The 9,920-nt window shown below is 54.8% G+C and overlaps 1 protein-coding gene across 3 annotated transcripts in view; it reads right to left on the bottom strand.

The window, feature by feature from the left end:
- RAI1 (retinoic acid induced 1) overlaps positions 1 to 9,920 on the bottom strand; it is a 72,535-nt gene that overhangs the window by 49,519 nt on the left and 13,096 nt on the right. The gene's annotated exons all lie outside the window — the stretch shown is intronic.

The raw sequence follows: 9,920 nt of genomic DNA, 5'->3' as shown, positions 1-9,920 counted from the left end.
TTTTATATGTAAAATGCCGAATTTAGCTGCTAATGGCAATTCCCAGCAGAAAATGATGGTTAGCAGTGGCTGGGATATTTATGAACACTTTCTAAGCAAACGCTGTGAGGCAGGAAATCTGTCGGTCCTCCCGGAAAGCTCCCCGGCTGCTGGTACAGACATCTGAACGCCAAGTTTCAGCATGGCTTTTGCGTGTGGTGCTCTGCCACGCACGTACCCCCACCCCGTCTCTTCATCAGCCTCTTTTTGGTGGCTGTACACGGGTGTAACCGGCCCCTGCCCGGCCCGGGAGGACAGCCAGGTCTCCATCCTTCCCCAGACGTTCAGGGGGGTCCCACCGATGGCAAACAGCCCTGGGGGTACCCGAGGGGTCTCCTCAGCTGCTCCCTCCGAAGCGGTGCGGGGCTGACACGCGCTGTGCCCGTGCCCTGCGTTTCTGGGAGGTTCTCGCTGAGAGCACGTTGGTTTTCCCCAGCAAAGCCAGCGAAGAATCTACCCTGAGAATTTCTCTTTCCTGGGACAGAAAACCAGCTTCGAGCAGACTGCTAGCAGCTAACTGCAAGCTCCTCAGCAGCAGCCAGGGTGAAAGCATTCCCACTCCAGATCTCCTTTTATGTCCACGGCACGTTACTCCGGTGGAGGGCTCTCTTGCTAAGAAAAGCCGTGATAACTCCCAGCCCCGTCTCCAAGGCGGTCCAGGTACGGGAGCCAGCTCCCTTGCACGCCTCCCTTGGTCCCCCTGACCAGCTGAGGTGTCCTTAATTCCTCCATCTGTCCCCTCCAGGCCCTGGCTGGCTCAGCCCTCGGTGCATGCACGCAGCAGGCTGCAAGGCTGCTTCTCCTCCGTGAACGCTTCTCACAGGGCTTCAGGAGGAAGGCAGCCTGCTCAAGTCCCCCAGCCCGCTGCTGGGTGCTTCTGGGGCTTTCTGCTCCATGCCTCCTTTGTCCCGCACGCTGCAGGCAGACAGACAGAAGGTTCCCACCGAAACCCACCTCTCCCCTCTGCGTTTAGCTGAGCCAAAACAAAAAACAGATGGAGAACGAAATGCTGGCAGGGTGAAGCATATGGGTTGCACTTGCAGCAGCTCTCCTGGAGCTGCGGTGTATCCCTCCTGCTGCGGGGTCCCAGAGGGTCCCGCTACCCCCCCTGCCCTGCCAAGGAGCCTGGAGGTGGAAGGGACACAGGGAGAAAAGGGAAAGCAAGAGGAGAGAGCGAGCCTGGTGTTTGGCACCTGAGGAGGGTCCAGGAGGAACAATTTTCATCCTCCAAGCAGTATCCGCACGATGCACAGCACACACGCGCTGGGGTTGGGCACAGAACAGTGGGGGACAGCCAACAGGGGACACTGAGCTGTGTTTAACTGAGCCCCATCCGTCCTGCACGCTGCCTGTGGCCACAAAATTAAGTCAGTGCCCTAATGAATGCACGCTGCTTCGCCTGCCGTAAGCCACTCAGGTGTCTTTAATACTGGGGTTTCTTACGTGCTCAGCGCCTGACTTTGTGACCCTAACCATGTATTTTTTAGTGTTGTTCTTGTGCACACGTGAGCTTATCTTCTTCTACCGCAGCCTCATCCTTTCACCATCTTTCTGGAGTATACAACACCCAGACTTTTCAATGTCTGTCCTCGGGCATGCATCTGTCCCCAGACTTCCCTGAACGCTCCTCAGTTTTGAAACTGAGCCTCTGGAGCTGGGGCAAGCCATGCAGTGTGGCGGCAGGGCAGCTGCAGGCCTGAGTGTGGCTCCTGGTCGAGGTTTCCTGCTGAGCACCACGCTACTTGTGCCTCGGTGGTGGCTCCTGCCTGCAGGCGAGCGCCTGATAACCCCGCACGATGCTGATGCTCTCCATGCAGTCCCATGGCAGGAGGAGAGGGAGAGTGGAGAGCCCACAGGGGGCTTGTGGAGCACGCTCAAAGTGCTCTAATGGATCGCCCTGCTCACACTGCGTCCAGGGAGAACCACACCGGGGACGGGCATGGAGAAGCACCCAGAAGCTGCTGAGAGCAATCAAAGCGCCGCATCCTCCTTCCCCTTACTTTTGCTTTCAAAACCCACCCGCCCCCAACATTGCTGTCACTGAGAGCAAAGGCAAGGAAGCTTTAAAATCACTGTAGTAAGCAGAGAGGGCTGGGGAAAGGAAAGGAAGAGCCCTCTGATGGCAATGTGGCTCCTCCGTGGGAGGGTGAGCTCCCCCTCGCCCTTGGTACCCAAAGATGCTGGGCCGGTGGCTGCTGCGACACAACGCGCTGCGAGAGGGCGAAGAAGAAACAGGAACCACCTTAAGGGAGGGGAGCCACCAGCAGAACAGTTTAAAATGACTAAATACTTTCCCAATATCACGGCTCCACGTAAGCACTGCTGTAATTGCCCTTGGGATGTTGCACAACCGGAGGGAGGGAGGGAGGGAGGGGCAGGTGCCGGCAGGGCAGGCAGGGAGGGGGCAGGCAGGGAGGGAGCCGGCCCCGGCCTGCAGCACCCAAAGGCAGGCGAGCCCCCCTGCTGCCCCCCAGGAGAGCGGCTCCACGCGGCACAGGGACGTCTCCAGCACCTGGATTTAGCCCCGGAGGGGCCGTTCCTCGCAGGAGCTGGAGCGCTCCCAGGGGACTCCCTCCTGGCTGCCCCAGGGAGCAAGAGCAAAAGGAGAGGAACAGAGGAGCAGAGCCCACGGTGCGCTGTGCGGCACAGACAGCGAGAGGCAGAGATAAGGGCTTCATTCAAGCGCTCTCACTCTCTGGAAGTCTCACGCAGAGCAGCTGGTCTCTAAGACAGTCGCAAGCACGACATGCGAGCGCAGAGCGGTTCCATTTCTGGGTGCTTTTATTAGTGACACTCAGGCAGGGGCATCCACTCGACCCCCCGCGCAAAGGAAAACGGCTGACTCATTCTTCCAGCGATGCTCAAGAGCAGGACACGGCGCTCTGGAGCAGCAGCACGGGTCCTCCCCGCGCTTTGCAAGCCAGATCCCCGGATCCGGGCTCAGACACCACACACGTACGCACGCAACAGCTAATCCGCGGATGCGCTGGGTCCCTGGATAGAGCATCCGCAGCTTTTGCTTCCAAAAGCAGCCCGCTGATGCTAGAGGCGGGAGGGAAACCTCTGAGAGCTGCAGTCCCGAGGTTTAAAACATCTGTGGGCCACCAGCCATTAAATAGGATGCTATGCTGGTTTGCCGCTATCGGGTCTTTACGCCAGGTTCATCGCTGTGCTGGCTGGGCACCGTCCAGCAATGCATTAAGTGATGGGACTATTTCTGTTCTCATCACATGTTTGCTCTCATCCTCTCCAGGGTGTGTGTGGGGGGAAAAACACATTCATTATGGGGCGTCTTATTTTGGTGAGGCTTTTCCTCTCCCTGCGTACGTGTGCTGTTGGGCTGGCAGAGGAGAAGGGGGGTTTTATTTTCCCAATATCCAGCATACCCAGGTATTTCTGTTAGAGGAGGCAAAGTCAAAGAAATGCTAATCAAATATCCAGGAGTGCACAGTGCTGACATCTGCACCTCGCTACTATATGGCCTTTCATTAGCATTACCTAAATGTACGACCATACAAAGAGCAGATTTCCTTAGCAACAGGGCTGCCTTCATATTTCCTCCCCACTACCCCCTGCCCTTAGAAGAAAAATGACTTCAGCTCTTTTGCAGAGCGGTGCTCGCAGCCGCTCTGCGATACAGCAGTGCTGCACGGCGCTGCCAGCCTTGCTATATGCTGCATCTGGGACGCCTTCCTCTCCACGCCGGGACCCGCCAGCCATAAAGCAACCTCTTGACTTAGCTCTTCTGCACAGCCACCATAAAACTCCTCTCCTTTCCTAACCGAGCATATGCAAAAGAGCGCTGTAAAGGGAGAGCGGGGGAGCCTCTCCTACGGATGACTTACAGCTCCCCTTGCACAGGGGGGGATGTCCAGCACGCACGGCGATGCCGGCACCGGCGGCTGCCCCAGATTTGCTCCCTGCTGCCCGGTGCTGGCTGCCCTCCTGCCCAGACCACGCTTGCAGCCATCTCTGCCTCGGGCAGGGAGCTGCCAACCCCCCCTTGCCCGGATCTGGGCCAGGAAGACTGAACACTTCATCCTCCGCGCTCTCCCCCGGTGCCACCGCCTGGTGCGCTGGGCTATTTTAGGAGATCGTCTGGGAGCCTGGCACACGCACCGCGCTGCCGGGAACTCCCTGCTTCTGTTTCTGAAAGCTGGAGGCTGGGATCCTGCTGGGGCTCACCCCTGTGATTCCCGAGGCCTGACCCTCCTCTTGCTGGGACTGGCGCGAGGCTGCTGAGTCAAATGGAACGAGTCCCAGTTAGCACAGTGAAAGGGGAGGAGGACCATGCCCTCCCCGGCATCTCAACCCCTCCAACTGGGGCTGTGACCATGAAGCCTCCCCCCTAAGCTCCACCAGCGTTTCTCAGCGTCCTGCTCTCGAGCCCACTCCGTGTCACCATTCCCCGCCTTTCCCACATGGATACTCTCTCCCTTTTCCATTACGACGGGGTCTTTGATTGCACGATCGCATAACTATAATGAGACAAATATTTATTTTGCAGATATGGGTTAATCAGACCGAAGGTATAGAAATACTTCATGCGCTAATCAGAGTACCTTCAGCAATCAGTATAGTAAATAACTCAGGTAAATTAACATAGGAGAGTTCCCTTATCAGGTTTTAGCCTAAGATACATGTGCATTAAGGACTAATTTGCCCTCCCCCCTCAGATTTGGGCTGGAGCCCAAGACAGGGTTCAGACCCAGGTCCCTCCCATACGCTTCCACGGGCGCTGTGGGGGCTTTTGCTCCTCGTGGGATCAGGCGCTGGGATGAATATTCAGCAGCGCAATCGCCGCGCCTTTGTTTTCTGAGCCCTGCACCTTTAAAATTCCAAGGGCTCCGCTGTTTGCAGCTCAGACAGCCTTTTTGCATTCAGTTCGTCGCAGGCTGACACAGAAGACACGATGGAGCAGGTTGTGTCTCCTGCTCTGAGCCCTTCACGCCGCTCTGGCAGCGTGCAGGGGCCATATTAAGAGCCGCCAGTAATTAGCGGATCCTCCCGCCCCAGCGTGGCGCAGAGCAGCCGCAGGCTGGCAGGGCTGGCTGGCCACATCGGGGCCAACACAGAGGGGGCTCGGGGCTCCAGTGCAGAGGGGGCTGAGGGCAGGACGAGCCAAGTGACAGCAGGCCTGCAACCGGGTTGATCTCCAGTGCCACCGCAAATTAGCGGTCCCAGGAGAGACCTTACGTGTAAGGGCAAGATCTGTGCAGACCGTCCAGCCTCTACATCCCCTGCTCAGAAACCTGTGTCCCCAAACCAAGCTGCTGCTCTTCTGCCTCAGAGCGGCTCCTGCACCAGCATTTTCCTGGGTTTCCTGCGAAAAAGCTCCCGCAGAGGAAGCATGGAGGGAGGACCTGGCGATTCTGCCCTCGCCTCTGTCGTGTTTCGGGATCCCTGAGAACAAAAAAGCACTGGAGGAATGGCAGGCATTATAGTAACGATGGTGACAAATTTAATTAGAGCAGGAAGCTCTGGAGCGGATTTCAAATGGCAACACGGCATTTTGTGTGAAAGCATTGCATGACTCCCCCCCCCCCGCCTCCCCACCGCCGCCACCGGGCTCCTTCCAAAGCCACCCCACCCCGCAGGATGCGTCCCTCTCATTTTCCCACATGTTGTCCCCTGCGCCCCCCAAGGACTGACACATTCCCGCGGTCTGGAAAATGCAACTGTAGAGCAATTCAATAATACAGCGGCCAGATGTGCAACAGTATATCCAACGTGTCATTCAAAGGAGCCCTTCAGCAGAGCCGAGACATGCTATCCCGCAATCTTAACTAATACATCCTGGGGCCCTGGAGGAGTTGATGGATATATACAATTCCCTTTCCTACAGCTGTGGTCCCTTTTAGAGGGGGCATCCAGACTCAACAATAGCCCCGCTGTTGCTTTCAAGACAGAACCTCTTCAGACAGACCGGGCTCAATCCCGACCCCGCGTCCGCCAGCGCCGCTCCGTTGGGGTTGGCGGGGTTTCGGCACGAAGGGCTGGAGGCAGGATCCGGCCTCGCGGAGCCAGCATCTGCAGCTTCACCTTGTGCTACAGCCTCTGAGAAACCTTGGTAACTGGTTGGAATAGAACCACCTTGGGGAAAAGGCAAGCGGAGAGGAGCAGGTAATAAGATTTCTAACTGGTGCTGGTAGAAAGAAGGAAGTAATATAACAGTTTAATTAATCTATGCCTATTAGCGTTATTAAAGAAAACAGGGAGCTATTGGAGATTTACCTTGGAGAATATCATCAAACGGGGACCTTCTGCAGGGAATTTTATGTCTCTGTGCCCAATTTATAACCAGCACGGAGGTGTGGTGTTAGTGACAGCCAGCGCTGAAATGTCACAGTGCTTAGAAGTCATTAGCTGGGGACACAGGGAGAGAGAAAGAGAGGATGGAGGAGGGGACAAGGGAGAAATGGGGAAGGAAGGAAAAGGAATTAATTTAATTAAAAATATCTTTAGAGCCTGTCTCTTGATTTGTGTGGTTTTGGGGCTTGGCAGAGCTGCTGAGAACGGTGTGGAAGGAAAATCAAGGTTGCTGGGGCTTTTTGAAGCTGATAAAAAAAAATAAGCACACTTTTCATGTTCAGGAAGATAAATCCCCATTTTCTCAGTCTCAAGACAATCCAGTTATTTACTGACAGTTTTACTGTGAAATAAAAAGGGCTTTAAGCTTCTTTCTACTTGATGTCTCCATAGCCTGAATATTATTAGATCCCAGCCTGGTGCAGCTGGAGTTTTGGTTAATAAATTTAACGTCATTAGACAGAAAAGCCTTCTACTGAATGTTGCAATTCTCTCTTTTTTTTTTTGCCGTTGCAGTCAGACTGTATGTAGGTGGTAAGAATCAAAAGAAAGGAAGTGCGCCTGGCAAACAGGGGAGCGCTAAAAAAAGGTTTCGCTTGGGCTGGGGCTGGGCGCGAGGGTGTTTCGCCCCCAGACAACGCTGGGCTGAGCCCCCCCGGCCCCGATGTCATGGCAGCAGGGCTGGTTTTGTGGCATCTTGCTGCAAAACACCATGGTGTCTCACTGGGCGTTCAGCCCAGGTGAGGGGATGGCACCGCAGCAGCCATGTCCGCCACAGCTGCAAGGCTTCTCAGGCTGGTGTTAGGCTGGGGCAGAGCACTTGTGAGAGGCGATGCCACAATGCTCAAGGCCACCTCAGTGGGGCCACCACAGGGCTGTGTGTAGGGTGGCTTTTTGGAGAGGAAAAGTCTTGCTTTCCACCTGAAGTCTGCCATCAGCAAGGCCAAAGGTGACACAAAACGTGACTCAGTGGGACAAGCTGGGGAACAGAGCTGAGGGATGGGTGAGGAGAAGTCATGCAGCAGGGCCTCCATCTTCTCCTATGGAGAGCCAGGCTGCCACAGCCCCTCGGAGCAGGGCTCGCCCTTCTGGAAGGAGAGCTCCCATCCCAAACCCAACATGGCCCCCTTCTCCCCTCAGAGCGGCCGCCATCTTGTTCCTTCCCCTGCCAGCCCCTCTCCTCAGCTGCGATCCTCCCGCTGCTGCCCCTGACATGGTGTCTTCTCCTGTCATGAAATGCACTGGCTGGGAGGAAGACACTGAGGAAGACACCAATGAAGATGCTGAGGAAGATGTGCCACTCTTGTTCCCCCACCACTCTCCTGACCCATTTCTTTCCCAGCTCCCACCTCAACATCCCACCACAAGCAGGCAGACGCCATCCCCACCAGCAAGCCTGAAGAGTGGTGGGGTTAAGGGGATGCTTTATTTTGGGGAGAAACCAACACAGTTTGGGGAGACTGGGTTTGAGAGAGGCTGCATTTGGGGAGAAATGCACCCAACATGGTGGGTTGGTTCTCTAACCCCTAAACCCTGCAGGCTTTGCGGACATCAGGATAGGGCTTTAGTAGTGGGAGTGGGGACATGAAGGACCAGGATTCCCCTCCTACCCGGTGGCCCTGCAGCCACGGGTTCACCCTGTGCGGAAAAAGCCTCTGCATCTGAGATAAGCCCTTTCACAAAATAAACAGCGTCAGCTGGAAGGAGAGAAGTGGGAGAGGGGTCTGGGGGAGATAGTGAGGGGCTGGGCGAGCCGGGGCCGGCAGGGACGGTTGCAGAGCCAGGGGCTGCCGGGAGGGGAAGGAAGTGGTTGTTGTGGGAGTAACGTCAGGAAGAGCCTCCTGAGGGGCCCCGGAGGGCAGGGAGAGGGAGAGATCAGAGAGTTCACGGGACGGGGACGGGGATGGGAGGAAGCGACGGGGCAGAGGAGGCCAAGAGGAAGGGTCCTGTATGGGGACGAGGAGGGGGGACATGCCTCAGGGCCATGGAGGGCCAGGAGAGCCCGACCGCTCCAAAGTGCTGCTGCACTCGGTTTATTCCTCCGCCCAAACTGATCCCTAAAAAAAAAAGGTGTTTATTTTTTGTTATCATTTTTTTTTAATTCTTAAGTCCCCCTCCAGTGAATAAAAGCAAAACAAATAATCGCAAGAAGCGAGGATGGGTAATTAGCAGCAGATGGCTTGCGATGACAGGTATCTTCGTACCTGTGCACCCCTACTTAACAGCCTTCGCACTTGGAGGTGCTCCCAGATCCGCCGCCTGCGCCAGCCGAACAATTGCAGCCCGGCAAGAGGCACGGATACGGGAGTGCAGACAGCAGCGCCCGTGAGCTGCTTTAGGGAAATCCAGTTCAGAGCCAAGGCAGTGCATGCAGAGTCATTAATCTAGGTCTAGTGCCAATAGGGATGGCTTTGCATTAGCGCCGGGCCCCTTTGTAGTTCAGACAATCAGTTGTATTCAAACAGCGCAAGATAACGCTGCAGAAAGCTGAGACCATCGCAGCTCATTCCTCCTGTAAGGGGTGGGGGGAGAGGATTTACAGGCAAAATAGCATTGCATTAATGGAACTGCTCAGTATTCTGCACAGACGCTTGCGGATAATGTCTTTGCAAACTAACTGCAATAAATTAATTAAATTAATCTACTATGCCGTGCTTGTCCCCACCCAACATCAAATTCAAGGATGATCAGGGCTTGCCTTATCCTCCATAGCCTACGAAAGAATCTGATCTCACTTGCTCTAGAGTTTCTGAGGCACTGAATTGCAAAGTACCACCTGCCTCACTAAACTAATCACCAGCCTGGTGGTTTAGATCACATCAGTTTTACATGTAATTAAGACTGTCCAGGAGGGCATGCAGCTGCTTACATGGTCGTTCCCTCTTATACAGCAACGTGCCTCCTGCTCAGATAGGTGCAATTAAACAAGCCTGTTCACAGTCATTAAGCATTAATGCACCTCATTAGCATAAGAACTGGAAGAAGCTTTGATGCAGGGAACCCCGCAGGAGAAGGAGATAGAGAGAGATGTACATACAGACAGGAAGGCGAAGGGCTGGGCCACCACCTCCTCGTGGCCCCGACCATCCATTCCAGCTCCATTTCTCCAAAGCAATGAGCCATGCCGTGCCCTCCTCCCCAGAAATGGGACTGGGTTATCTTTCTCTCCCCCTCCCCCCTTTCTAAATTATGCCGGTGGAAAAAAAAAAAAAAAAAAGAGGAAAAAAAAAACACACCACAAAACTGTTGGGATATTAACCTAGCGAATCCATTAATAAGCTGAACTCTCTGTTGGCTTTGACACAGCACACTAAAGCTTTAAAGAGACAGGGCCCCAGACGCTGGAGATAGGGGCAGAGACAACAGCGCTAACAAAGAGCCACTGTTGCCACGGCCGTGGCCATCTCGGGTAGGTCCAGCTGTCTTTGGTGTTCTGTTTTCCAGACACAAAGAGCAGACTGAACCGTTTTGGTCTGAATGGCTTTCATTTGATGGTAGAGAAAATGAGAGGGAAGAAAGAACCTAAGTAAAGTGTCCAGGAGAGAAAAAAAAAAAAAAAAAAAAAAAGAGCA

The sequence above is a fragment of the Cygnus olor genome, chromosome 15 (assembly GCF_009769625.2).
Source record: "Cygnus olor isolate bCygOlo1 chromosome 15, bCygOlo1.pri.v2, whole genome shotgun sequence".
In the NCBI taxonomy this organism is placed as follows: domain Eukaryota; kingdom Metazoa; phylum Chordata; class Aves; order Anseriformes; family Anatidae; genus Cygnus; species Cygnus olor.
This window is presented reverse-complemented; position numbering and strand designations above follow the sequence as displayed.